This window comes from Rhinoderma darwinii, unplaced genomic scaffold (genome assembly GCF_050947455.1).
Source record: "Rhinoderma darwinii isolate aRhiDar2 unplaced genomic scaffold, aRhiDar2.hap1 Scaffold_4282, whole genome shotgun sequence".
Lineage (NCBI taxonomy): Eukaryota > Metazoa > Chordata > Amphibia > Anura > Rhinodermatidae > Rhinoderma > Rhinoderma darwinii.
Window position 1 is genome coordinate 91134 of NW_027463807.1, and position 26325 is coordinate 117458.

General features: G+C 47.8%; 18 non-coding genes across 18 annotated transcripts; all 18 read right to left on the minus strand.

Annotated features, from left to right (window-relative positions):
* Positions 1–270: 270 nt before the first annotated feature.
* On the minus strand, positions 271–461 carry LOC142711550 (U2 spliceosomal RNA). The gene has a single exon (XR_012869951.1). It is a non-coding gene; the product is annotated as a U2 spliceosomal RNA (small nuclear RNA).
* Positions 462–1745: 1284 nt separating this feature from the next.
* LOC142711551 (U2 spliceosomal RNA) lies at positions 1746–1936 on the minus strand. The gene has a single exon (XR_012869952.1). It is a non-coding gene; the product is annotated as a U2 spliceosomal RNA (small nuclear RNA).
* A 1304-nt stretch (positions 1937–3240) lies between these two features.
* On the minus strand, positions 3241–3431 carry LOC142711552 (U2 spliceosomal RNA). The gene has a single exon (XR_012869953.1). It is a non-coding gene; the product is annotated as a U2 spliceosomal RNA (small nuclear RNA).
* A 1296-nt stretch (positions 3432–4727) lies between these two features.
* On the minus strand, positions 4728–4918 carry LOC142711553 (U2 spliceosomal RNA). The gene has a single exon (XR_012869954.1). It is a non-coding gene; the product is annotated as a U2 spliceosomal RNA (small nuclear RNA).
* Positions 4919–6186: 1268 nt separating this feature from the next.
* On the minus strand, positions 6187–6377 carry LOC142711554 (U2 spliceosomal RNA). Its single transcript, XR_012869955.1, has one exon. It is a non-coding gene; the product is annotated as a U2 spliceosomal RNA (small nuclear RNA).
* A 1280-nt stretch (positions 6378–7657) lies between these two features.
* On the minus strand, positions 7658–7848 carry LOC142711474 (U2 spliceosomal RNA). The gene has a single exon (XR_012869884.1). It is a non-coding gene; the product is annotated as a U2 spliceosomal RNA (small nuclear RNA).
* Positions 7849–9140: 1292 nt separating this feature from the next.
* Positions 9141–9331, minus strand: LOC142711475 (U2 spliceosomal RNA). The gene has a single exon (XR_012869885.1). It is a non-coding gene; the product is annotated as a U2 spliceosomal RNA (small nuclear RNA).
* Positions 9332–10615: 1284 nt separating this feature from the next.
* Positions 10616–10806, minus strand: LOC142711476 (U2 spliceosomal RNA). The gene has a single exon (XR_012869886.1). It is a non-coding gene; the product is annotated as a U2 spliceosomal RNA (small nuclear RNA).
* A 1292-nt stretch (positions 10807–12098) lies between these two features.
* Positions 12099–12289, minus strand: LOC142711477 (U2 spliceosomal RNA). The gene has a single exon (XR_012869887.1). It is a non-coding gene; the product is annotated as a U2 spliceosomal RNA (small nuclear RNA).
* A 1284-nt stretch (positions 12290–13573) lies between these two features.
* Positions 13574–13764, minus strand: LOC142711478 (U2 spliceosomal RNA). Its single transcript, XR_012869888.1, has one exon. It is a non-coding gene; the product is annotated as a U2 spliceosomal RNA (small nuclear RNA).
* A 1296-nt stretch (positions 13765–15060) lies between these two features.
* Positions 15061–15251, minus strand: LOC142711480 (U2 spliceosomal RNA). Its single transcript, XR_012869890.1, has one exon. It is a non-coding gene; the product is annotated as a U2 spliceosomal RNA (small nuclear RNA).
* A 1280-nt stretch (positions 15252–16531) lies between these two features.
* LOC142711481 (U2 spliceosomal RNA) lies at positions 16532–16722 on the minus strand. The gene has a single exon (XR_012869891.1). It is a non-coding gene; the product is annotated as a U2 spliceosomal RNA (small nuclear RNA).
* A 1284-nt stretch (positions 16723–18006) lies between these two features.
* Positions 18007–18197, minus strand: LOC142711482 (U2 spliceosomal RNA). The gene has a single exon (XR_012869892.1). It is a non-coding gene; the product is annotated as a U2 spliceosomal RNA (small nuclear RNA).
* Positions 18198–19489: 1292 nt separating this feature from the next.
* Positions 19490–19680, minus strand: LOC142711484 (U2 spliceosomal RNA). The gene has a single exon (XR_012869893.1). It is a non-coding gene; the product is annotated as a U2 spliceosomal RNA (small nuclear RNA).
* Positions 19681–20976: 1296 nt separating this feature from the next.
* On the minus strand, positions 20977–21167 carry LOC142711485 (U2 spliceosomal RNA). The gene has a single exon (XR_012869894.1). It is a non-coding gene; the product is annotated as a U2 spliceosomal RNA (small nuclear RNA).
* Positions 21168–22475: 1308 nt separating this feature from the next.
* LOC142711486 (U2 spliceosomal RNA) lies at positions 22476–22666 on the minus strand. The gene has a single exon (XR_012869895.1). It is a non-coding gene; the product is annotated as a U2 spliceosomal RNA (small nuclear RNA).
* A 1300-nt stretch (positions 22667–23966) lies between these two features.
* On the minus strand, positions 23967–24157 carry LOC142711487 (U2 spliceosomal RNA). Its single transcript, XR_012869896.1, has one exon. It is a non-coding gene; the product is annotated as a U2 spliceosomal RNA (small nuclear RNA).
* A 1300-nt stretch (positions 24158–25457) lies between these two features.
* Positions 25458–25648, minus strand: LOC142711488 (U2 spliceosomal RNA). The gene has a single exon (XR_012869897.1). It is a non-coding gene; the product is annotated as a U2 spliceosomal RNA (small nuclear RNA).
* Between the last annotated feature and the right edge of the window lie 677 nt (positions 25649–26325).

Sequence of the window (26325 nt, forward strand, 5' to 3'; positions counted from 1 at the left end):
TTACCTAAAAGGGAGGGCGGAGAGAAGACAAGGAAGGTGAATGAGGTGTTCCAATGTGAAATGCCGGAAACACAGAAACACAGACGACACACAACAAGAGGTGGCAATCTATTCATTAATTGCATTTAATCAATGAGCTCATTATCACTCATGCATTGTCCAACAGGTGTTGAAATAATGGGATTAAAAGGGGAGATCCCTTCAGAAAGACAGAAACAATAGCAAAGACAAAAAACACTTTTGGAATCTGCTTTTAGTCAACACATAAGGAAAGGGTGCACCGGTCCTGGAAATACTGCAATACCAGGTCAATGCGTGGAGTGGACAGAGCAAGCTCTATTTCCATCTCCCTGTTCTAAAAATCCATTTAATATATGGTCCCCAGATAGGGGACGTATCAGATATTAAACTGATAAGAACAGATACTACACTTGATCTTAGCCAAAAGGCCGAGAAGCGATAACCCGAACGGGCCGCGCGTTGCCCGAGCCTGCCCGATACTGCTGTTCAGCCCTTGCAGCGATTCAGCCTACTTCTAGGCAATTCCATGGGGCCCTGCAGGCTCACACACTCACAGCTACACGGGAGGTGAATAAAGGCCGGAGAGGAAGCCAGACAGGATTTGCTTCTTTTGCTTGCACCACAATGCAGTGCTGAAAGAGGAGGAATCTACATAAAAACGCCTTCCTGGCAACGCCCAAATGCCCTGCTGCCATGCAGATAAACACTGGCAGCGGCAGCAAGTGCATGCCCACAGCCACCCCTTGTTCCTTCACACCTTGTATCAGCTGTAATCCAGTCCAGTCCAGTGCTGCCTGCTGAGCAGCACTGACCAACACTGCCTGGGCCCAGGCTTTTATCTCTGAGGCCCCATTATGATGTCAGAAAGCTGGCTCTGGAATCCTGAGGGCTCCACTATGACACGTGCAAAGTTCCGTCTGAACTTTATATAAGACGGTGAGGCTCAGTCAGTCACTCAGTGTTGCCTGAGAGGGCAACACTGCAACAGCCGGCCGCCAGGCTGTCTTTTTTTTGCACAGCTAGTTGCCTCCAGGAGGCCACAAGAGGGAGACAAGGGACTGCAAAATGGAAAATAGGCATCCACCAACTTTACAGACAACTTCTCCTTGCTCCTACAACCTCCATCCTTGCACAGTTTGTTATTCTTCTAGGTAACATAGTAACAAATCCAAATTGCTGCTCTCTTTGTAGGCAAGCAAGGCTTTGTTGCAACTGCAATTCTTACTTCTTCTTGAAATGTAGGGACGACAGTACATTCCATCACATCCATCTAGTGTACACAGGTAGGTCCATTGTGGCGGGCAGGCGAGCGGGCGGGCTGCTTTATTGGCTGTTTGCTGTTCCCCTACTCCACTCCACTATTTGACTGTTGTGCTGCATCAATCAATCAATCAATCAATCAATCAATCAATCAATCAATCAATCAGTGGCTGGCTCAGGTGCAGCTCTTTAACTTACCTAAAAGGGAGGGCGGAGAGAAGACAAGGAAGGTGAATGAGGTGTTCCAATGTGAAATGCCGGAAACACAGAAACACAGACGACACACAACAAGAGGTGGCAATCTATTCATTAATTGCATTTAATCAATGAGCTCATTATCACTCATGCATTGTCCAACAGGTGTTGAAATAATGGGATTAAAAGGGGAGATCCCTTCAGAAAGACAGAAACAATAGCAAAGACAAAAAACACTTTTGGAATCTGCTTTTAGTCAACACATAAGGAAAGGGTGCACCGGTCCTGGAAATACTGCAATACCAGGTCAATGCGTGGAGTGGACAGAGCAAGCTCTATTTCCATCTCCCTGTTCTAAAAATCCATTTAATATATGGTCCCCAGATAGGGGACGTATCAGATATTAAACTGATAAGAACAGATACTACACTTGATCTTAGCCAAAAGGCCGAGAAGCGATAACCCGAACGGGCCGCGCGTTGCCCGAGCCTGCCCGATACTGCTGTTCAGCCCTTGCAGCGATTCAGCCTACTTCTAGGCAATTCCATGGGGCCCTGCAGGCTCACACACTCACAGCTACACGGGAGGTGAATAAAGGCCGGAGAGGAAGCCAGACAGGATTTGCTTCTTTTGCTTGCACCACAATGCAGTGCTGAAAGAGGAGGAATCTACATAAAAACGCCTTCCTGGCAACGCCCAAATGCCCTGCTGCCATGCAGATAAACACTGGCAGCGGCAGCAAGTGCATGCCCACAGCCACCCCTTGTTCCTTCACACCTTGTATCAGCTGTAATCCAGTCCAGTCCAGTGCTGCCTGCTGAGCAGCACTGACCAACACTGCCTGGGCCCAGGCTTTTATCTCTGAGGCCCCATTATGATGTCAGAAAGCTGGCTCTGGAATCCTGAGGGCTCCACTATGACACGTGCAAAGTTCCGTCTGAACTTTATATAAGACGGTGAGGCTCAGTCAGTCACTCAGTGTTGCCTGAGAGGGCAACACTGCAACAGCCGGCCGCCAGGCTGTCTTTTTTTTGCACAGCTAGTTGCCTCCAGGAGGCCACAAGAGGGAGACAAGGGACTGCAAAATGGAAAATAGGCATCCACCAACTTTACAGACAACTTCTCCTTGCTCCTACAACCTCCATCCTTGCACAGTTTGTTATTCTTCTAGGTAACATAGTAACAAATCCAAATTGCTGCTCTCTTTGTAGGCAAGCAAGGCTTTGTTGCAACTGCAATTCTTACTTCTTCTTGAAATGTAGGGACGACAGTACATTCCATCACATCCATCTAGTGTACACAGGTAGGTCCATTGTGGCGGGCAGGCGAGCGGGCGGGCTGCTTTATTGGCTGTTTGCTGTTCCCCTACTCCACTCCACTATTTGACTGTTGTGCTGCATCAATCAATCAATCAATCAATCAATCAATCAATCAATCAATCAATCAATCAATCAATCAATCAATCAGTGGCTGGCTCAGGTGCAGCTCTTTAACTTACCTAAAAGGGAGGGCGGAGAGAAGACAAGGAAGGTGAATGAGGTGTTCCAATGTGAAATGCCGGAAACACAGAAACACAGACGACACACAACAAGAGGTGGCAATCTATTCATTAATTGCATTTAATCAATGAGCTCATTATCACTCATGCATTGTCCAACAGGTGTTGAAATAATGGGATTAAAAGGGGAGATCCCTTCAGAAAGACAGAAACAATAGCAAAGACAAAAAACACTTTTGGAATCTGCTTTTAGTCAACACATAAGGAAAGGGTGCACCGGTCCTGGAAATACTGCAATACCAGGTCAATGCGTGGAGTGGACAGAGCAAGCTCTATTTCCATCTCCCTGTTCTAAAAATCCATTTAATATATGGTCCCCAGATAGGGGACGTATCAGATATTAAACTGATAAGAACAGATACTACACTTGATCTTAGCCAAAAGGCCGAGAAGCGATAACCCGAACGGGCCGCGCGTTGCCCGAGCCTGCCCGATACTGCTGTTCAGCCCTTGCAGCGATTCAGCCTACTTCTAGGCAATTCCATGGGGCCCTGCAGGCTCACACACTCACAGCTACACGGGAGGTGAATAAAGGCCGGAGAGGAAGCCAGACAGGATTTGCTTCTTTTGCTTGCACCACAATGCAGTGCTGAAAGAGGAGGAATCTACATAAAAACGCCTTCCTGGCAACGCCCAAATGCCCTGCTGCCATGCAGATAAACACTGGCAGCGGCAGCAAGTGCATGCCCACAGCCACCCCTTGTTCCTTCACACCTTGTATCAGCTGTAATCCAGTCCAGTCCAGTGCTGCCTGCTGAGCAGCACTGACCAACACTGCCTGGGCCCAGGCTTTTATCTCTGAGGCCCCATTATGATGTCAGAAAGCTGGCTCTGGAATCCTGAGGGCTCCACTATGACACGTGCAAAGTTCCGTCTGAACTTTATATAAGACGGTGAGGCTCAGTCAGTCACTCAGTGTTGCCTGAGAGGGCAACACTGCAACAGCCGGCCGCCAGGCTGTCTTTTTTTTGCACAGCTAGTTGCCTCCAGGAGGCCACAAGAGGGAGACAAGGGACTGCAAAATGGAAAATAGGCATCCACCAACTTTACAGACAACTTCTCCTTGCTCCTACAACCTCCATCCTTGCACAGTTTGTTATTCTTCTAGGTAACATAGTAACAAATCCAAATTGCTGCTCTCTTTGTAGGCAAGCAAGGCTTTGTTGCAACTGCAATTCTTACTTCTTCTTGAAATGTAGGGACGACAGTACATTCCATCACATCCATCTAGTGTACACAGGTAGGTCCATTGTGGCGGGCAGGCGAGCGGGCGGGCTGCTTTATTGGCTGTTTGCTGTTCCCCTACTCCACTCCACTATTTGACTGTTGTGCTGCATCAATCAATCAATCAATCAATCAATCAATCAATCAATCAATCAATCAATCAATCAATCAGTGGCTGGCTCAGGTGCAGCTCTTTAACTTACCTAAAAGGGAGGGCGGAGAGAAGACAAGGAAGGTGAATGAGGTGTTCCAATGTGAAATGCCGGAAACACAGAAACACAGACGACACACAACAAGAGGTGGCAATCTATTCATTAATTGCATTTAATCAATGAGCTCATTATCACTCATGCATTGTCCAACAGGTGTTGAAATAATGGGATTAAAAGGGGAGATCCCTTCAGAAAGACAGAAACAATAGCAAAGACAAAAAACACTTTTGGAATCTGCTTTTAGTCAACACATAAGGAAAGGGTGCACCGGTCCTGGAAATACTGCAATACCAGGTCAATGCGTGGAGTGGACAGAGCAAGCTCTATTTCCATCTCCCTGTTCTAAAAATCCATTTAATATATGGTCCCCAGATAGGGGACGTATCAGATATTAAACTGATAAGAACAGATACTACACTTGATCTTAGCCAAAAGGCCGAGAAGCGATAACCCGAACGGGCCGCGCGTTGCCCGAGCCTGCCCGATACTGCTGTTCAGCCCTTGCAGCGATTCAGCCTACTTCTAGGCAATTCCATGGGGCCCTGCAGGCTCACACACTCACAGCTACACGGGAGGTGAATAAAGGCCGGAGAGGAAGCCAGACAGGATTTGCTTCTTTTGCTTGCACCACAATGCAGTGCTGAAAGAGGAGGAATCTACATAAAAACGCCTTCCTGGCAACGCCCAAATGCCCTGCTGCCATGCAGATAAACACTGGCAGCGGCAGCAAGTGCATGCCCACAGCCACCCCTTGTTCCTTCACACCTTGTATCAGCTGTAATCCAGTCCAGTCCAGTGCTGCCTGCTGAGCAGCACTGACCAACACTGCCTGGGCCCAGGCTTTTATCTCTGAGGCCCCATTATGATGTCAGAAAGCTGGCTCTGGAATCCTGAGGGCTCCACTATGACACGTGCAAAGTTCCGTCTGAACTTTATATAAGACGGTGAGGCTCAGTCAGTCACTCAGTGTTGCCTGAGAGGGCAACACTGCAACAGCCGGCCGCCAGGCTGTCTTTTTTTTGCACAGCTAGTTGCCTCCAGGAGGCCACAAGAGGGAGACAAGGGACTGCAAAATGGAAAATAGGCATCCACCAACTTTACAGACAACTTCTCCTTGCTCCTACAACCTCCATCCTTGCACAGTTTGTTATTCTTCTAGGTAACATAGTAACAAATCCAAATTGCTGCTCTCTTTGTAGGCAAGCAAGGCTTTGTTGCAACTGCAATTCTTACTTCTTCTTGAAATGTAGGGACGACAGTACATTCCATCACATCCATCTAGTGTACACAGGTAGGTCCATTGTGGCGGGCAGGCGAGCGGGCGGGCTGCTTTATTGGCTGTTTGCTGTTCCCCTACTCCACTCCACTATTTGACTGTTGTGCTGCATCAATCAATCAATCAATCAATCAATCAATCAGTGGCTGGCTCAGGTGCAGCTCTTTAACTTACCTAAAAGGGAGGGCGGAGAGAAGACAAGGAAGGTGAATGAGGTGTTCCAATGTGAAATGCCGGAAACACAGAAACACAGACGACACACAACAAGAGGTGGCAATCTATTCATTAATTGCATTTAATCAATGAGCTCATTATCACTCATGCATTGTCCAACAGGTGTTGAAATAATGGGATTAAAAGGGGAGATCCCTTCAGAAAGACAGAAACAATAGCAAAGACAAAAAACACTTTTGGAATCTGCTTTTAGTCAACACATAAGGAAAGGGTGCACCGGTCCTGGAAATACTGCAATACCAGGTCAATGCGTGGAGTGGACAGAGCAAGCTCTATTTCCATCTCCCTGTTCTAAAAATCCATTTAATATATGGTCCCCAGATAGGGGACGTATCAGATATTAAACTGATAAGAACAGATACTACACTTGATCTTAGCCAAAAGGCCGAGAAGCGATAACCCGAACGGGCCGCGCGTTGCCCGAGCCTGCCCGATACTGCTGTTCAGCCCTTGCAGCGATTCAGCCTACTTCTAGGCAATTCCATGGGGCCCTGCAGGCTCACACACTCACAGCTACACGGGAGGTGAATAAAGGCCGGAGAGGAAGCCAGACAGGATTTGCTTCTTTTGCTTGCACCACAATGCAGTGCTGAAAGAGGAGGAATCTACATAAAAACGCCTTCCTGGCAACGCCCAAATGCCCTGCTGCCATGCAGATAAACACTGGCAGCGGCAGCAAGTGCATGCCCACAGCCACCCCTTGTTCCTTCACACCTTGTATCAGCTGTAATCCAGTCCAGTCCAGTGCTGCCTGCTGAGCAGCACTGACCAACACTGCCTGGGCCCAGGCTTTTATCTCTGAGGCCCCATTATGATGTCAGAAAGCTGGCTCTGGAATCCTGAGGGCTCCACTATGACACGTGCAAAGTTCCGTCTGAACTTTATATAAGACGGTGAGGCTCAGTCAGTCACTCAGTGTTGCCTGAGAGGGCAACACTGCAACAGCCGGCCGCCAGGCTGTCTTTTTTTTGCACAGCTAGTTGCCTCCAGGAGGCCACAAGAGGGAGACAAGGGACTGCAAAATGGAAAATAGGCATCCACCAACTTTACAGACAACTTCTCCTTGCTCCTACAACCTCCATCCTTGCACAGTTTGTTATTCTTCTAGGTAACATAGTAACAAATCCAAATTGCTGCTCTCTTTGTAGGCAAGCAAGGCTTTGTTGCAACTGCAATTCTTACTTCTTCTTGAAATGTAGGGACGACAGTACATTCCATCACATCCATCTAGTGTACACAGGTAGGTCCATTGTGGCGGGCAGGCGAGCGGGCGGGCTGCTTTATTGGCTGTTTGCTGTTCCCCTACTCCACTCCACTATTTGACTGTTGTGCTGCATCAATCAATCAATCAATCAATCAATCAATCAATCAATCAATCAGTGGCTGGCTCAGGTGCAACTCTTTAACTTACCTAAAAGGGAGGGCGGAGAGAAGACAAGGAAGGTGAATGAGGTGTTCCAATGTGAAATGCCGGAAACACAGAAACACAGACGACACACAACAAGAGGTGGCAATCTATTCATTAATTGCATTTAATCAATGAGCTCATTATCACTCATGCATTGTCCAACAGGTGTTGAAATAATGGGATTAAAAGGGGAGATCCCTTCAGAAAGACAGAAACAATAGCAAAGACAAAAAACACTTTTGGAATCTGCTTTTAGTCAACACATAAGGAAAGGGTGCACCGGTCCTGGAAATACTGCAATACCAGGTCAATGCGTGGAGTGGACAGAGCAAGCTCTATTTCCATCTCCCTGTTCTAAAAATCCATTTAATATATGGTCCCCAGATAGGGGACGTATCAGATATTAAACTGATAAGAACAGATACTACACTTGATCTTAGCCAAAAGGCCGAGAAGCGATAACCCGAACGGGCCGCGCGTTGCCCGAGCCTGCCCGATACTGCTGTTCAGCCCTTGCAGCGATTCAGCCTACTTCTAGGCAATTCCATGGGGCCCTGCAGGCTCACACACTCACAGCTACACGGGAGGTGAATAAAGGCCGGAGAGGAAGCCAGACAGGATTTGCTTCTTTTGCTTGCACCACAATGCAGTGCTGAAAGAGGAGGAATCTACATAAAAACGCCTTCCTGGCAACGCCCAAATGCCCTGCTGCCATGCAGATAAACACTGGCAGCGGCAGCAAGTGCATGCCCACAGCCACCCCTTGTTCCTTCACACCTTGTATCAGCTGTAATCCAGTCCAGTCCAGTGCTGCCTGCTGAGCAGCACTGACCAACACTGCCTGGGCCCAGGCTTTTATCTCTGAGGCCCCATTATGATGTCAGAAAGCTGGCTCTGGAATCCTGAGGGCTCCACTATGACACGTGCAAAGTTCCGTCTGAACTTTATATAAGACGGTGAGGCTCAGTCAGTCACTCAGTGTTGCCTGAGAGGGCAACACTGCAACAGCCGGCCGCCAGGCTGTCTTTTTTTTGCACAGCTAGTTGCCTCCAGGAGGCCACAAGAGGGAGACAAGGGACTGCAAAATGGAAAATAGGCATCCACCAACTTTACAGACAACTTCTCCTTGCTCCTACAACCTCCATCCATGCACAGTTTGTTATTCTTCTAGGTAACATAGTAACAAATCCAAATTGCTGCTCTCTTTGTAGGCAAGCAAGGCTTTGTTGCAACTGCAATTCTTACTTCTTCTTGAAATGTAGGGACGACAGTACATTCCATCACATCCATCTAGTGTACACAGGTAGGTCCATTGTGGCGGGCAGGCGAGCGGGCGGGCTGCTTTATTGGCTGTTTGCTGTTCCCCTACTCCACTCCACTATTTGACTGTTGTGCTGCATCAATCAATCAATCAATCAATCAATCAATCAATCAATCAATCAATCAATCAATCAGTGGCTGGCTCAGGTGCAGCTCTTTAACTTACCTAAAAGGGAGGGCGGAGAGAAGACAAGGAAGGTGAATGAGGTGTTCCAATGTGAAATGCCGGAAACACAGAAACACAGACGACACACAACAAGAGGTGGCAATCTATTCATTAATTGCATTTAATCAATGAGCTCATTATCACTCATGCATTGTCCAACAGGTGTTGAAATAATGGGATTAAAAGGGGAGATCCCTTCAGAAAGACAGAAACAATAGCAAAGACAAAAAACACTTTTGGAATCTGCTTTTAGTCAACACATAAGGAAAGGGTGCACCGGTCCTGGAAATACTGCAATACCAGGTCAATGCGTGGAGTGGACAGAGCAAGCTCTATTTCCATCTCCCTGTTCTAAAAATCCATTTAATATATGGTCCCCAGATAGGGGACGTATCAGATATTAAACTGATAAGAACAGATACTACACTTGATCTTAGCCAAAAGGCCGAGAAGCGATAACCCGAACGGGCCGCGCGTTGCCCGAGCCTGCCCGATACTGCTGTTCAGCCCTTGCAGCGATTCAGCCTACTTCTAGGCAATTCCATGGGGCCCTGCAGGCTCACACACTCACAGCTACACGGGAGGTGAATAAAGGCCGGAGAGGAAGCCAGACAGGATTTGCTTCTTTTGCTTGCACCACAATGCAGTGCTGAAAGAGGAGGAATCTACATAAAAACGCCTTCCTGGCAACGCCCAAATGCCCTGCTGCCATGCAGATAAACACTGGCAGCGGCAGCAAGTGCATGCCCACAGCCACCCCTTGTTCCTTCACACCTTGTATCAGCTGTAATCCAGTCCAGTCCAGTGCTGCCTGCTGAGCAGCACTGACCAACACTGCCTGGGCCCAGGCTTTTATCTCTGAGGCCCCATTATGATGTCAGAAAGCTGGCTCTGGAATCCTGAGGGCTCCACTATGACACGTGCAAAGTTCCGTCTGAACTTTATATAAGACGGTGAGGCTCAGTCAGTCACTCAGTGTTGCCTGAGAGGGCAACACTGCAACAGCCGGCCGCCAGGCTGTCTTTTTTTTGCACAGCTAGTTGCCTCCAGGAGGCCACAAGAGGGAGACAAGGGACTGCAAAATGGAAAATAGGCATCCACCAACTTTACAGACAACTTCTCCTTGCTCCTACAACCTCCATCCTTGCACAGTTTGTTATTCTTCTAGGTAACATAGTAACAAATCCAAATTGCTGCTCTCTTTGTAGGCAAGCAAGGCTTTGTTGCAACTGCAATTCTTACTTCTTCTTGAAATGTAGGGACGACAGTACATTCCATCACATCCATCTAGTGTACACAGGTAGGTCCATTGTGGCGGGCAGGCGAGCGGGCGGGCTGCTTTATTGGCTGTTTGCTGTTCCCCTACTCCACTCCACTATTTGACTGTTGTGCTGCATCAATCAATCAATCAATCAATCAATCAATCAATCAATCAATCAATCAGTGGCTGGCTCAGGTGCAACTCTTTAACTTACCTAAAAGGGAGGGCGGAGAGAAGACAAGGAAGGTGAATGAGGTGTTCCAATGTGAAATGCCGGAAACACAGAAACACAGACGACACACAACAAGAGGTGGCAATCTATTCATTAATTGCATTTAATCAATGAGCTCATTATCACTCATGCATTGTCCAACAGGTGTTGAAATAATGGGATTAAAAGGGGAGATCCCTTCAGAAAGACAGAAACAATAGCAAAGACAAAAAACACTTTTGGAATCTGCTTTTAGTCAACACATAAGGAAAGGGTGCACCGGTCCTGGAAATACTGCAATACCAGGTCAATGCGTGGAGTGGACAGAGCAAGCTCTATTTCCATCTCCCTGTTCTAAAAATCCATTTAATATATGGTCCCCAGATAGGGGACGTATCAGATATTAAACTGATAAGAACAGATACTACACTTGATCTTAGCCAAAAGGCCGAGAAGCGATAACCCGAACGGGCCGCGCGTTGCCCGAGCCTGCCCGATACTGCTGTTCAGCCCTTGCAGCGATTCAGCCTACTTCTAGGCAATTCCATGGGGCCCTGCAGGCTCACACACTCACAGCTACACGGGAGGTGAATAAAGGCCGGAGAGGAAGCCAGACAGGATTTGCTTCTTTTGCTTGCACCACAATGCAGTGCTGAAAGAGGAGGAATCTACATAAAAACGCCTTCCTGGCAACGCCCAAATGCCCTGCTGCCATGCAGATAAACACTGGCAGCGGCAGCAAGTGCATGCCCACAGCCACCCCTTGTTCCTTCACACCTTGTATCAGCTGTAATCCAGTCCAGTCCAGTGCTGCCTGCTGAGCAGCACTGACCAACACTGCCTGGGCCCAGGCTTTTATCTCTGAGGCCCCATTATGATGTCAGAAAGCTGGCTCTGGAATCCTGAGGGCTCCACTATGACACGTGCAAAGTTCCGTCTGAACTTTATATAAGACGGTGAGGCTCAGTCAGTCACTCAGTGTTGCCTGAGAGGGCAACACTGCAACAGCCGGCCGCCAGGCTGTCTTTTTTTTGCACAGCTAGTTGCCTCCAGGAGGCCACAAGAGGGAGACAAGGGACTGCAAAATGGAAAATAGGCATCCACCAACTTTACAGACAACTTCTCCTTGCTCCTACAACCTCCATCCATGCACAGTTTGTTATTCTTCTAGGTAACATAGTAACAAATCCAAATTGCTGCTCTCTTTGTAGGCAAGCAAGGCTTTGTTGCAACTGCAATTCTTACTTCTTCTTGAAATGTAGGGACGACAGTACATTCCATCACATCCATCTAGTGTACACAGGTAGGTCCATTGTGGCGGGCAGGCGAGCGGGCGGGCTGCTTTATTGGCTGTTTGCTGTTCCCCTACTCCACTCCACTATTTGACTGTTGTGCTGCATCAATCAATCAATCAATCAATCAATCAATCAATCAATCAATCAATCAATCAATCAGTGGCTGGCTCAGGTGCAGCTCTTTAACTTACCTAAAAGGGAGGGCGGAGAGAAGACAAGGAAGGTGAATGAGGTGTTCCAATGTGAAATGCCGGAAACACAGAAACACAGACGACACACAACAAGAGGTGGCAATCTATTCATTAATTGCATTTAATCAATGAGCTCATTATCACTCATGCATTGTCCAACAGGTGTTGAAATAATGGGATTAAAAGGGGAGATCCCTTCAGAAAGACAGAAACAATAGCAAAGACAAAAAACACTTTTGGAATCTGCTTTTAGTCAACACATAAGGAAAGGGTGCACCGGTCCTGGAAATACTGCAATACCAGGTCAATGCGTGGAGTGGACAGAGCAAGCTCTATTTCCATCTCCCTGTTCTAAAAATCCATTTAATATATGGTCCCCAGATAGGGGACGTATCAGATATTAAACTGATAAGAACAGATACTACACTTGATCTTAGCCAAAAGGCCGAGAAGCGATAACCCGAACGGGCCGCGCGTTGCCCGAGCCTGCCCGATACTGCTGTTCAGCCCTTGCAGCGATTCAGCCTACTTCTAGGCAATTCCATGGGGCCCTGCAGGCTCACACACTCACAGCTACACGGGAGGTGAATAAAGGCCGGAGAGGAAGCCAGACAGGATTTGCTTCTTTTGCTTGCACCACAATGCAGTGCTGAAAGAGGAGGAATCTACATAAAAACGCCTTCCTGGCAACGCCCAAATGCCCTGCTGCCATGCAGATAAACACTGGCAGCGGCAGCAAGTGCATGCCCACAGCCACCCCTTGTTCCTTCACACCTTGTATCAGCTGTAATCCAGTCCAGTCCAGTGCTGCCTGCTGAGCAGCACTGACCAACACTGCCTGGGCCCAGGCTTTTATCTCTGAGGCCCCATTATGATGTCAGAAAGCTGGCTCTGGAATCCTGAGGGCTCCACTATGACACGTGCAAAGTTCCGTCTGAACTTTATATAAGACGGTGAGGCTCAGTCAGTCACTCAGTGTTGCCTGAGAGGGCAACACTGCAACAGCCGGCCGCCAGGCTGTCTTTTTTTTGCACAGCTAGTTGCCTCCAGGAGGCCACAAGAGGGAGACAAGGGACTGCAAAATGGAAAATAGGCATCCACCAACTTTACAGACAACTTCTCCTTGCTCCTACAACCTCCATCCTTGCACAGTTTGTTATTCTTCTAGGTAACATAGTAACAAATCCAAATTGCTGCTCTCTTTGTAGGCAAGCAAGGCTTTGTTGCAACTGCAATTCTTACTTCTTCTTGAAATGTAGGGACGACAGTACATTCCATCACATCCATCTAGTGTACACAGGTAGGTCCATTGTGGCGGGCAGGCGAGCGGGCGGGCTGCTTTATTGGCTGTTTGCTGTTCCCCTACTCCACTCCACTATTTGACTGTTGTGCTGCATCAATCAATCAATCAATCAATCAATCAATCAATCAATCAATCAATCAGTGGCTGGCTCAGGTGCAGCTCTTTAACTTACCTAAAAGGGAGGGCGGAGAGAAGACAAGGAAGGTGAATGAGGTGTTCCAATGTGAAATGCCGGAAACACAGAAACACAGACGACACACAACAAGAGGTGGCAATCTATTCATTAATTGCATTTAATCAATGAGCTCATTATCACTCATGCATTGTCCAACAGGTGTTGAAATAATGGGATTAAAAGGGGAGATCCCTTCAGAAAGACAGAAACAATAGCAAAGACAAAAAACACTTTTGGAATCTGCTTTTAGTCAACACATAAGGAAAGGGTGCACCGGTCCTGGAAATACTGCAATACCAGGTCAATGCGTGGAGTGGACAGAGCAAGCTCTATTTCCATCTCCCTGTTCTAAAAATCCATTTAATATATGGTCCCCAGATAGGGGACGTATCAGATATTAAACTGATAAGAACAGATACTACACTTGATCTTAGCCAAAAGGCCGAGAAGCGATAACCCGAACGGGCCGCGCGTTGCCCGAGCCTGCCCGATACTGCTGTTCAGCCCTTGCAGCGATTCAGCCTACTTCTAGGCAATTCCATGGGGCCCTGCAGGCTCACACACTCACAGCTACACGGGAGGTGAATAAAGGCCGGAGAGGAAGCCAGACAGGATTTGCTTCTTTTGCTTGCACCACAATGCAGTGCTGAAAGAGGAGGAATCTACATAAAAACGCCTTCCTGGCAACGCCCAAATGCCCTGCTGCCATGCAGATAAACACTGGCAGCGGCAGCAAGTGCATGCCCACAGCCACCCCTTGTTCCTTCACACCTTGTATCAGCTGTAATCCAGTCCAGTCCAGTGCTGCCTGCTGAGCAGCACTGACCAACACTGCCTGGGCCCAGGCTTTTATCTCTGAGGCCCCATTATGATGTCAGAAAGCTGGCTCTGGAATCCTGAGGGCTCCACTATGACACGTGCAAAGTTCCGTCTGAACTTTATATAAGACGGTGAGGCTCAGTCAGTCACTCAGTGTTGCCTGAGAGGGCAACACTGCAACAGCCGGCCGCCAGGCTGTCTTTTTTTTGCACAGCTAGTTGCCTCCAGGAGGCCACAAGAGGGAGACAAGGGACTGCAAAATGGAAAATAGGCATCCACCAACTTTACAGACAACTTCTCCTTGCTCCTACAACCTCCATCCTTGCACAGTTTGTTATTCTTCTAGGTAACATAGTAACAAATCCAAATTGCTGCTCTCTTTGTAGGCAAGCAAGGCTTTGTTGCAACTGCAATTCTTACTTCTTCTTGAAATGTAGGGACGACAGTACATTCCATCACATCCATCTAGTGTACACAGGTAGGTCCATTGTGGCGGGCAGGCGAGCGGGCGGGCTGCTTTATTGGCTGTTTGCTGTTCCCCTACTCCACTCCACTATTTGACTGTTGTGCTGCATCAATCAATCAATCAATCAATCAATCAATCAATCAATCAATCAATCAATCAATCAATCAGTGGCTGGCTCAGGTGCAGCTCTTTAACTTACCTAAAAGGGAGGGCGGAGAGAAGACAAGGAAGGTGAATGAGGTGTTCCAATGTGAAATGCCGGAAACACAGAAACACAGACGACACACAACAAGAGGTGGCAATCTATTCATTAATTGCATTTAATCAATGAGCTCATTATCACTCATGCATTGTCCAACAGGTGTTGAAATAATGGGATTAAAAGGGGAGATCCCTTCAGAAAGACAGAAACAATAGCAAAGACAAAAAACACTTTTGGAATCTGCTTTTAGTCAACACATAAGGAAAGGGTGCACCGGTCCTGGAAATACTGCAATACCAGGTCAATGCGTGGAGTGGACAGAGCAAGCTCTATTTCCATCTCCCTGTTCTAAAAATCCATTTAATATATGGTCCCCAGATAGGGGACGTATCAGATATTAAACTGATAAGAACAGATACTACACTTGATCTTAGCCAAAAGGCCGAGAAGCGATAACCCGAACGGGCCGCGCGTTGCCCGAGCCTGCCCGATACTGCTGTTCAGCCCTTGCAGCGATTCAGCCTACTTCTAGGCAATTCCATGGGGCCCTGCAGGCTCACACACTCACAGCTACACGGGAGGTGAATAAAGGCCGGAGAGGAAGCCAGACAGGATTTGCTTCTTTTGCTTGCACCACAATGCAGTGCTGAAAGAGGAGGAATCTACATAAAAACGCCTTCCTGGCAACGCCCAAATGCCCTGCTGCCATGCAGATAAACACTGGCAGCGGCAGCAAGTGCATGCCCACAGCCACCCCTTGTTCCTTCACACCTTGTATCAGCTGTAATCCAGTCCAGTCCAGTGCTGCCTGCTGAGCAGCACTGACCAACACTGCCTGGGCCCAGGCTTTTATCTCTGAGGCCCCATTATGATGTCAGAAAGCTGGCTCTGGAATCCTGAGGGCTCCACTATGACACGTGCAAAGTTCCGTCTGAACTTTATATAAGACGGTGAGGCTCAGTCAGTCACTCAGTGTTGCCTGAGAGGGCAACACTGCAACAGCCGGCCGCCAGGCTGTCTTTTTTTTGCACAGCTAGTTGCCTCCAGGAGGCCACAAGAGGGAGACAAGGGACTGCAAAATGGAAAATAGGCATCCACCAACTTTACAGACAACTTCTCCTTGCTCCTACAACCTCCATCCTTGCACAGTTTGTTATTCTTCTAGGTAACATAGTAACAAATCCAAATTGCTGCTCTCTTTGTAGGCAAGCAAGGCTTTGTTGCAACTGCAATTCTTACTTCTTCTTGAAATGTAGGGACGACAGTACATTCCATCACATCCATCTAGTGTACACAGGTAGGTCCATTGTGGCGGGCAGGCGAGCGGGCGGGCTGCTTTATTGGCTGTTTGCTGTTCCCCTACTCCACTCCACTATTTGACTGTTGTGCTGCATCAATCAATCAATCAATCAATCAATCAATCAATCAATCAATCAGTGGCTGGCTCAGGTGCAGCTCTTTAACTTACCTAAAAGGGAGGGCGGAGAGAAGACAAGGAAGGTGAATGAGGTGTTCCAATGTGAAATGCCGGAAACACAGAAACACAGACGACACACAACAAGAGGTGGCAATCTATTCATTAATTGCATTTAATCAATGAGCTCATTATCACTCATGCATTGTCCAACAGGTGTTGAAATAATGGGATTAAAAGGGGAGATCCCTTCAGAAAGACAGAAACAATAGCAAAGACAAAAAACACTTTTGGAATCTGCTTTTAGTCAACACATAAGGAAAGGGTGCACCGGTCCTGGAAATACTGCAATACCAGGTCAATGCGTGGAGTGGACAGAGCAAGCTCTATTTCCATCTCCCTGTTCTAAAAATCCATTTAATATATGGTCCCCAGATAGGGGACGTATCAGATATTAAACTGATAAGAACAGATACTACACTTGATCTTAGCCAAAAGGCCGAGAAGCGATAACCCGAACGGGCCGCGCGTTGCCCGAGCCTGCCCGATACTGCTGTTCAGCCCTTGCAGCGATTCAGCCTACTTCTAGGCAATTCCATGGGGCCCTGCAGGCTCACACACTCACAGCTACACGGGAGGTGAATAAAGGCCGGAGAGGAAGCCAGACAGGATTTGCTTCTTTTGCTTGCACCACAATGCAGTGCTGAAAGAGGAGGAATCTACATAAAAACGCCTTCCTGGCAACGCCCAAATGCCCTGCTGCCATGCAGATAAACACTGGCAGCGGCAGCAAGTGCATGCCCACAGCCACCCCTTGTTCCTTCACACCTTGTATCAGCTGTAATCCAGTCCAGTCCAGTGCTGCCTGCTGAGCAGCACTGACCAACACTGCCTGGGCCCAGGCTTTTATCTCTGAGGCCCCATTATGATGTCAGAAAGCTGGCTCTGGAATCCTGAGGGCTCCACTATGACACGTGCAAAGTTCCGTCTGAACTTTATATAAGACGGTGAGGCTCAGTCAGTCACTCAGTGTTGCCTGAGAGGGCAACACTGCAACAGCCGGCCGCCAGGCTGTCTTTTTTTTGCACAGCTAGTTGCCTCCAGGAGGCCACAAGAGGGAGACAAGGGACTGCAAAATGGAAAATAGGCATCCACCAACTTTACAGACAACTTCTCCTTGCTCCTACAACCTCCATCCTTGCACAGTTTGTTATTCTTCTAGGTAACATAGTAACAAATCCAAATTGCTGCTCTCTTTGTAGGCAAGCAAGGCTTTGTTGCAACTGCAATTCTTACTTCTTCTTGAAATGTAGGGACGACAGTACATTCCATCACATCCATCTAGTGTACACAGGTAGGTCCATTGTGGCGGGCAGGCGAGCGGGCGGGCTGCTTTATTGGCTGTTTGCTGTTCCCCTACTCCACTCCACTATTTGACTGTTGTGCTGCATCAATCAATCAATCAATCAATCAATCAATCAATCAATCAATCAATCAGTGGCTGGCTCAGGTGCAACTCTTTAACTTACCTAAAAGGGAGGGCGGAGAGAAGACAAGGAAGGTGAATGAGGTGTTCCAATGTGAAATGCCGGAAACACAGAAACACAGACGACACACAACAAGAGGTGGCAATCTATTCATTAATTGCATTTAATCAATGAGCTCATTATCACTCATGCATTGTCCAACAGGTGTTGAAATAATGGGATTAAAAGGGGAGATCCCTTCAGAAAGACAGAAACAATAGCAAAGACAAAAAACACTTTTGGAATCTGCTTTTAGTCAATACATAAGGAAAGGGTGCACCGGTCCTGGAAATACTGCAATACCAGGTCAATGCGTGGAGTGGACAGAGCAAGCTCTATTTCCATCTCCCTGTTCTAAAAATCCATTTAATATATGGTCCCCAGATAGGGGACGTATCAGATATTAAACTGATAAGAACAGATACTACACTTGATCTTAGCCAAAAGGCCGAGAAGCGATAACCCGAACGGGCCGCGCGTTGCCCGAGCCTGCCCGATACTGCTGTTCAGCCCTTGCAGCGATTCAGCCTACTTCTAGGCAATTCCATGGGGCCCTGCAGGCTCACACACTCACAGCTACACGGGAGGTGAATAAAGGCCGGAGAGGAAGCCAGACAGGATTTGCTTCTTTTGCTTGCACCACAATGCAGTGCTGAAAGAGGAGGAATCTACATAAAAACGCCTTCCTGGCAACGCCCAAATGCCCTGCTGCCATGCAGATAAACACTGGCAGCGGCAGCAAGTGCATGCCCACAGCCACCCCTTGTTCCTTCACACCTTGTATCAGCTGTAATCCAGTCCAGTCCAGTGCTGCCTGCTGAGCAGCACTGACCAACACTGCCTGGGCCCAGGCTTTTATCTCTGAGGCCCCATTATGATGTCAGAAAGCTGGCTCTGGAATCCTGAGGGCTCCACTATGACACGTGCAAAGTTCCGTCTGAACTTTATATAAGACGGTGAGGCTCAGTCAGTCACTCAGTGTTGCCTGAGAGGGCAACACTGCAACAGCCGGCCGCCAGGCTGTCTTTTTTTTGCACAGCTAGTTGCCTCCAGGAGGCCACAAGAGGGAGACAAGGGACTGCAAAATGGAAAATAGGCATCCACCAACTTTACAGACAACTTCTCCTTGCTCCTACAACCTCCATCCATGCACAGTTTGTTATTCTTCTAGGTAACATAGTAACAAATCCAAATTGCTGCTCTCTTTGTAGGCAAGCAAGGCTTTGTTGCAACTGCAATTCTTACTTCTTCTTGAAATGTAGGGACGACAGTACATTCCATCACATCCATCTAGTGTACACAGGTAGGTCCATTGTGGCGGGCAGGCGAGCGGGCGGGCTGCTTTATTGGCTGTTTGCTGTTCCCCTACTCCACTCCACTATTTGACTGTTGTGCTGCATCAATCAATCAATCAATCAATCAATCAATCAATCAATCAATCAATCAATCAATCAGTGGCTGGCTCAGGTGCAGCTCTTTAACTTACCTAAAAGGGAGGGCGGAGAGAAGACAAGGAAGGTGAATGAGGTGTTCCAATGTGAAATGCCGGAAACACAGAAACACAGACGACACACAACAAGAGGTGGCAATCTATTCATTAATTGCATTTAATCAATGAGCTCATTATCACTCATGCATTGTCCAACAGGTGTTGAAATAATGGGATTAAAAGGGGAGATCCCTTCAGAAAGACAGAAACAATAGCAAAGACAAAAAACACTTTTGGAATCTGCTTTTAGTCAACACATAAGGAAAGGGTGCACCGGTCCTGGAAATACTGCAATACCAGGTCAATGCGTGGAGTGGACAGAGCAAGCTCTATTTCCATCTCCCTGTTCTAAAAATCCATTTAATATATGGTCCCCAGATAGGGGACGTATCAGATATTAAACTGATAAGAACAGATACTACACTTGATCTTAGCCAAAAGGCCGAGAAGCGATAACCCGAACGGGCCGCGCGTTGCCCGAGCCTGCCCGATACTGCTGTTCAGCCCTTGCAGCGATTCAGCCTACTTCTAGGCAATTCCATGGGGCCCTGCAGGCTCACACACTCACAGCTACACGGGAGGTGAATAAAGGCCGGAGAGGAAGCCAGACAGGATTTGCTTCTTTTGCTTGCACCACAATGCAGTGCTGAAAGAGGAGGAATCTACATAAAAACGCCTTCCTGGCAACGGCTTAATGCCCTGCTGCCATGCAGATAAACACTGGCAGCGGCAGCAAGTGCATGCCCACAGCCACCCCTTGTTCCTTCACACCTTGTATCAGCTGTAATCCAGTCCAGTCCAGTGCTGCCTGCTGAGCAGCACTGACCAACACTGCCTGGGCCCAGGCTTTTATCTCTGAGGCCCCATTATGATGTCAGAAAGCTGGCTCTGGAATCCTGAGGGCTCCACTATGACACGTGCAAAGTTCCGTCTGAACTTTATATAAGACGGTGAGGCTCAGTCAGTCACTCAGTGTTGCCTGAGAGGGCAACACTGCAACAGCCGGCCGCCAGGCTGTCTTTTTTTTGCACAGCTAGTTGCCTCCAGGAGGCCACAAGAGGGAGACAAGGGACTGCAAAATGGAAAATAGGCATCCACCAACTTTACAGACAACTTCTCCTTGCTCCTACAACCTCCATCCTTGCACAGTTTGTTATTCTTCTAGGTAACATAGTAACAAATCCAAATTGCTGCTCTCTTTGTAGGCAAGCAAGGCTTTGTTGCAACTGCAATTCTTACTTCTTCTTGAAATGTAGGGACGACAGTACATTCCATCACATCCATCTAGTGTACACAGGTAGGTCCATTGTGGCGGGCAGGCGAGCGGGCGGGCTGCTTTATTGGCTGTTTGCTGTTCCCCTACTCCACTCCACTATTTGACTGTTGTGCTGCATCAATCAATCAATCAATCAATCAATCAATCAATCAATCAATCAATCAATCAATCAATCAGTGGCTGGCTCAGGTGCAGCTCTTTAACTTACCTAAAAGGGAGGGCGGAGAGAAGACAAGGAAGGTGAATGAGGTGTTCCAATGTGAAATGCCGGAAACACAGAAACACAGACGACACACAACAAGAGGTGGCAATCTATTCATTAATTGCATTTAATCAATGAGCTCATTATCACTCATGCATTGTCCAACAGGTGTTGAAATAATGGGATTAAAAGGGGAGATCCCTTCAGAAAGACAGAAACAATAGCAAAGACAAAAAACACTTTTGGAATCTGCTTTTAGTCAACACATAAGGAAAGGGTGCACCGGTCCTGGAAATACTGCAATACCAGGTCAATGCGTGGAGTGGACAGAGCAAGCTCTATTTCCATCTCCCTGTTCTAAAAATCCATTTAATATATGGTCCCCAGATAGGGGACGTATCAGATATTAAACTGATAAGAACAGATACTACACTTGATCTTAGCCAAAAGGCCGAGAAGCGATAACCCGAACGGGCCGCGCGTTGCCCGAGCCTGCCCGATACTGCTGTTCAGCCCTTGCAGCGATTCAGCCTACTTCTAGGCAATTCCATGGGGCCCTGCAGGCTCACACACTCACAGCTACACGGGAGGTGAATAAAGGCCGGAGAGGAAGCCAGACAGGATTTGCTTCTTTTGCTTGCACCACAATGCAGTGCTGAAAGAGGAGGAATCTACATAAAAACGCCTTCCTGGCAACGCCCAAATGCCCTGCTGCCATGCAGATAAACACTGGCAGCGGCAGCAAGTGCATGCCCACAGCCACCCCTTGTTCCTTCACACCTTGTATCAGCTGTAATCCAGTCCAGTCCAGTGCTGCCTGCTGAGCAGCACTGACCAACACTGCCTGGGCCCAGGCTTTTATCTCTGAGGCCCCATTATGATGTCAGAAAGCTGGCTCTGGAATCCTGAGGGCTCCACTATGACACGTGCAAAGTTCCGTCTGAACTTTATATAAGACGGTGAGGCTCAGTCAGTCACTCAGTGTTGCCTGAGAGGGCAACACTGCAACAGCCGGCCGCCAGGCTGTCTTTTTTTTGCACAGCTAGTTGCCTCCAGGAGGCCACAAGAGGGAGACAAGGGACTGCAAAATGGAAAATAGGCATCCACCAACTTTACAGACAACTTCTCCTTGCTCCTACAACCTCCATCCTTGCACAGTTTGTTATTCTTCTAGGTAACATAGTAACAAATCCAAATTGCTGCTCTCTTTGTAGGCAAGCAAGGCTTTGTTGCAACTGCAATTCTTACTTCTTCTTGAAATGTAGGGACGACAGTACATTCCATCACATCCATCTAGTGTACACAGGTAGGTCCATTGTGGCGGGCAGGCGAGCGGGCGGGCTGCTTTATTGGCTGTTTGCTGTTCCCCTACTCCACTCCACTATTTGACTGTTGTGCTGCATCAATCAATCAATCAATCAATCAATCAATCAATCAATCAATCAATCAATCAATCAATCAATCAATCAATCAGTGGCTGGCTCAGGTGCAACTCTTTAACTTACCTAAAAGGGAGGGCGGAGAGAAGACAAGGAAGGTGAATGAGGTGTTCCAATGTGAAATGCCGGAAACACAGAAACACAGACGACACACAACAAGAGGTGGCAATCTATTCATTAATTGCATTTAATCAATGAGCTCATTATCACTCATGCATTGTCCAACAGGTGTTGAAATAATGGGATTAAAAGGGGAGATCCCTTCAGAAAGACAGAAACAATAGCAAAGACAAAAAACACTTTTGGAATCTGCTTTTAGTCAACACATAAGGAAAGGGTGCACCGGTCCTGGAAATACTGCAATACCAGGTCAATGCGTGGAGTGGACAGAGCAAGCTCTATTTCCATCTCCCTGTTCTAAAAATCCATTTAATATATGGTCCCCAGATAGGGGACGTATCAGATATTAAACTGATAAGAACAGATACTACACTTGATCTTAGCCAAAAGGCCGAGAAGCGATAACCCGAACGGGCCGCGCGTTGCCCGAGCCTGCCCGATACTGCTGTTCAGCCCTTGCAGCGATTCAGCCTACTTCTAGGCAATTCCATGGGGCCCTGCAGGCTCACACACTCACAGCTACACGGGAGGTGAATAAAGGCCGGAGAGGAAGCCAGACAGGATTTGCTTCTTTTGCTTGCACCACAATGCAGTGCTGAAAGAGGAGGAATCTACATAAAAACGCCTTCCTGGCAACGCCCAAATGCCCTGCTGCCATGCAGATAAACACTGGCAGCGGCAGCAAGTGCATGCCCACAGCCACCCCTTGTTCCTTCACACCTTGTATCAGCTGTAATCCAGTCCAGTCCAGTGCTGCCTGCTGAGCAGCACTGACCAACACTGCCTGGGCCCAGGCTTTTATCTCTGAGGCCCCATTATGATGTCAGAAAGCTGGCTCTGGAATCCTGAGGGCTCCACTATGACACGTGCAAAGTTCCGTCTGAACTTTATATAAGACGGTGAGGCTCAGTCAGTCACTCAGTGTTGCCTGAGAGGGCAACACTGCAACAGCCGGCCGCCAGGCTGTCTTTTTTTTGCACAGCTAGTTGCCTCCAGGAGGCCACAAGAGGGAGACAAGGGACTGCAAAATGGAAAATAGGCATCCACCAACTTTACAGACAACTTCTCCTTGCTCCTACAACCTCCATCCTTGCACAGTTTGTTATTCTTCTAGGTAACATAGTAACAAATCCAAATTGCTGCTCTCTTTGTAGGCAAGCAAGGCTTTGTTGCAACTGCAATTCTTACTTCTTCTTGAAATGTAGGGACGACAGTACATTCCATCACATCCATCTAGTGTACACAGGTAGGTCCATTGTGGCGGGCAGGCGAGCGGGCGGGCTGCTTTATTGGCTGTTTGCTGTTCCCCTACTCCACTCCACTATTTGACTGTTGTGCTGCATCAATCAATCAATCAATCAATCAATCAATCAATCAATCAATCAATCAATCAATCAATCAATCAGTGGCTGGCTCAGGTGCAGCTCTTTAACTTACCTAAAAGGGAGGGCGGAGAGAAGACAAGGAAGGTGAATGAGGTGTTCCAATGTGAAATGCCGGAAACACAGAAACACAGACGACACACAACAAGAGGTGGCAATCTATTCATTAATTGCATTTAATCAATGAGCTCATTATCACTCATGCATTGTCCAACAGGTGTTGAAATAATGGGATTAAAAGGGGAGATCCCTTCAGAAAGACAGAAACAATAGCAAAGACAAAAAACACTTTTGGAATCTGCTTTTAGTCAACACATAAGGAAAGGGTGCACCGGTCCTGGAAATACTGCAATACCAGGTCAATGCGTGGAGTGGACAGAGCAAGCTCTATTTCCATCTCCCTGTTCTAAAAATCCATTTAATATATGGTCCCCAGATAGGGGACGTATCAGATATTAAACTGATAAGAACAGATACTACACTTGATCTTAGCCAAAAGGCCGAGAAGCGATAACCCGAACGGGCCGCGCGTTGCCCGAGCCTGCCCGATACTGCTGTTCAGCCCTTGCAGCGATTCAGCCTACTTCTAGGCAATTCCATGGGGCCCTGCAGGCTCACACACTCACAGCTACACGGGAGGTGAATAAAGGCCGGAGAGGAAGCCAGACAGGATTTGCTTCTTTTGCTTGCACCACAATGCAGTGCTGAAAGAGGAGGAATCTACATAAAAACGCCTTCCTGGCAACGCCCAAATGCCCTGCTGCCATGCAGATAAACACTGGCAGCGGCAGCAAGTGCATGCCCACAGCCACCCCTTGTTCCTTCACACCTTGTATCAGCTGTAATCCAGTCCAGTCCAGTGCTGCCTGCTGAGCAGCACTGACCAACACTGCCTGGGCCCAGGCTTTTATCTCTGAGGCCCCATTATGATGTCAGAAAGCTGGCTCTGGAATCCTGAGGGCTCCACTATGACACGTGCAAAGTTCCGTCTGAACTTTATATAAGACGGTGAGGCTCAGTCAGTCACTCAGTGTTGCCTGAGAGGGCAACACTGCAACAGCCGGCCGCCAGGCTGTCTTTTTTTTGCACAGCTAGTTGCCTCCAGGAGGCCACAAGAGGGAGACAAGGGACTGCAAAATGGAAAATAGGCATCCACCAACTTTACAGACAACTTCTCCTTGCTCCTACAACCTCCATCCTTGCACAGTTTGTTATTCTTCTAGGTAACATAGTAACAAATCCAAATTGCTGCTCTCTTTGTAGGCAAGCAAGGCTTTGTTGCAACTGCAATTCTTACTTCTTCTTGAAATGTAGGGACGACAGTACATTCCATCACATCCATCTAGTGTACACAGGTAGGTCCATTGTGGCGGGCAGGCGAGCGGGCGGGCTGCTTTATTGGCTGTTTGCTGTTCCCCTACTCCACTCCACTATTTGACTGTTGTGCTGCATCAATCAATCAATCAATCAATCAATCAATCAATCAATCAATCAATCAATCAATCAATCAATCAGTGGCTGGCTCAGGTGCAGCTCTTTAACTTACCTAAAAGGGAGGGCGGAGAGAAGACAAGGAAGGTGAATGAGGTGTTCCAATGTGAAATGCCGGAAACACAGAAACACAGACGACACACAACAAGAGGTGGCAATCTATTCATTAATTGCATTTAATCAATGAGCTCATTATCACTCATGCATTGTCCAACAGGTGTTGAAATAATGGGATTAAAAGGGGAGATCCCTTCAGAAAGACAGAAACAATAGCAAAGACAAAAAACACTTTTGGAATCTGCTTTTAGTCAACACATAAGGAAAGGGTGCACCGGTCCTGGAAATACTGCAATACCAGGTCAATGCGTGGAGTGGACAGAGCAAGCTCTATTTCCATCTCCCTGTTCTAAAAATCCATTTAATATATGGTCCCCAGATAGGGGACGTATCAGATATTAAACTGATAAGAACAGATACTACACTTGATCTTAGCCAAAAGGCCGAGAAGCGATAACCCGAACGGGCCGCGCGTTGCCCGAGCCTGCCCGATACTGCTGTTCAGCCCTTGCAGCGATTCAGCCTACTTCTAGGCAATTCCATGGGGCCCTGCAGGCTCACACACTCACAGCTACACGGGAGGTGAATAAAGGCCGGAGAGGAAGCCAGACAGGATTTGCTTCTTTTGCTTGCACCACAATGCAGTGCTGAAAGAGGAGGAATCTACATAAAAACGCCTTCCTGGCAACGCCCAAATGCCCTGCTGCCATGCAGATAAACACTGGCAGCGGCAGCAAGTGCATGCCCACAGCCACCCCTTGTTCCTTCACACCTTGTATCAGCTGTAATCCAGTCCAGTCCAGTGCTGCCTGCTGAGCAGCACTGACCAACACTGCCTGGGCCCAGGCTTTTATCTCTGAGGCCCCATTATGATGTCAGAAAGCTGGCTCTGGAATCCTGAGGGCTCCACTATGACACGTGCAAAGTTCCGTCTGAACTTTATATAAGACGGTGAGGCTCAGTCAGTCACTCAGTGTTGCCTGAGAGGGCAACACTGCAACAGCCGGCCGCCAGGCTGTCTTTTTTTTGCACAGCTAGTTGCCTCCAGGAGGCCACAAGAGGGAGACAAGGGACTGCAAAATGGAAAATAGGCATCCACCAACTTTACAGACAACTTCTCCTTGCTCCTACA